Source organism: Castor canadensis, chromosome 3 (genome assembly GCF_047511655.1).
Source record: "Castor canadensis chromosome 3, mCasCan1.hap1v2, whole genome shotgun sequence".
Classification (NCBI taxonomy): domain Eukaryota; kingdom Metazoa; phylum Chordata; class Mammalia; order Rodentia; family Castoridae; genus Castor; species Castor canadensis.
In genome coordinates this window covers 31,710,804-31,711,836 of record NC_133388.1, presented here as the reverse complement: position 1 = coordinate 31,711,836, position 1,033 = coordinate 31,710,804, and the positions used below count along the sequence as shown (strand labels likewise).

General features: G+C 35.3%; 1 non-coding gene across 1 annotated transcript; it reads right to left on the bottom strand.

Moving 5' to 3' along the window:
* Positions 1-421: 421 nt before the first annotated feature.
* Positions 422-553, bottom strand: LOC141422259 (small nucleolar RNA SNORA38). The gene has a single exon (XR_012446855.1). It is a non-coding gene; the product is annotated as a small nucleolar RNA SNORA38 (small nucleolar RNA).
* Between the last annotated feature and the right edge of the window lie 480 nt (positions 554-1,033).

The window sequence follows — 1,033 nt, the reverse complement described above, 5'->3', positions numbered from 1 at the left end:
TATTCTTAACTGATCCAAAATTTAACTGTTTAAAGTACTATAGCAACAATGTATTGTGTTATAAGTAACATGAATGACAGCAATGTCAAAGGGATAGAAAGAGGAATTGAAAACACTTTGTCATAAAGTACCTGCAAACCTGTGAATTAGTAAAGTGCTTTTTGAAGATGGACATAAATTAGTTGTAACTAACTAACTCTGGGGCAAACTCCAAAAACGTTTTTTTTTCAAGGAGTGTAGTTGATTACACTATCAAAGGAGATAAAATGGAATCATATAAAATGTTCAACTAAATGTTCAGAAAAGAAGGCGAGAGGACAGAAAACAAAGAACAAGTGTAGTGAGTAGAAAACAGTCACAAACATATTTAATTTAATTATGTCAATAATCACTTCATTTCATTTATTTTTAAAATTCTCTTCTATGTAGTGTGGTTGCTCTTGAGCCTGCAGGGATCAAGCTGGCTCCAAATTTCTCCCAAGTCCACGTTTCTTTGCCTCCAATTCTTATGTGTCCAAAGATAGGGAACCAAAGACATGCTTTTGTAAGAGGGTCAATAATCACTTTAAATGCAAATGGTCTAAATATACAAATTAAGACACAGAGATGGTCAGAGTGGATTAAAAACAAAAGAAGACCTAACTGCATGTTGCCTGAAAGACATCCATCTTAAATATCATGCTTAAAGTTTAAACTAAAGGAATGGGGAAACTGGTGCAATAGAAAACTGGGAAATGCAAATTCAGAACTAATGAGGTACTGCTACATATTTTTAGAATGGCAAAAATGAAAGACAGCTAAAACTGACAAGACCAAATGCTGGTGAGCATGGGAAGTCAAAGAACATCCATTTATTCATATGGCAGTGGTGTCACCATTTTGGAAGATAGGTTGGTAGTTCCTTCTAAAGCTAAATGCAGGTTACCTGTAGAAACATTTATAGCTATCTGTATCTACACAGATGCACAGATAAGCTGTGCCAGCTGAGAGGCGCTAGGAACAGTGACACACTAGTAGCAATGAGCACACTTAG